Genomic DNA, 423 nt, shown 5'->3' on the forward strand with positions numbered 1-423 from the left:
CCCCGTTCCCAGGCTGCCGCCGCTGCCCGGGATGCGGCGCTGCGCCCGGGGGACCCTGGACGCCGTCGGACCTGGCGTCTGGCTCGGGAATTAACTTCGGATGTGCGTGCCTGTGTATGTGGGGGGGTTAATCCTACTCAACCCAGCGCCGTGCTGAAATGGTGGAAAAGTCACATCCATATTTACTGTCTGACGGGGCGAGGGGGTGTAGGTTAGGCACCACTTCATCCACCCTTCCACAGAGGGCACGGAATTGGACCCCAAAGCGACATTCCAAGCGAAGCGTTTTCACCCAAGTTATAGGGGCTCACCCCCACTGTCGCCCTCCCGGTGAGGCCGAGATAGCCAAGGAGCGGATGTGGAGTTCGAGGCCCCGCTGGAGACCGGGACGGGGCCAGCGCCCGCTCGCCCTCCCGCCGCGGC

Source organism: Geospiza fortis, unplaced genomic scaffold (genome assembly GCF_000277835.1).
Source record: "Geospiza fortis unplaced genomic scaffold, GeoFor_1.0 scaffold16, whole genome shotgun sequence".
Classification (NCBI taxonomy): Eukaryota; Metazoa; Chordata; class Aves; order Passeriformes; family Thraupidae; genus Geospiza; species Geospiza fortis.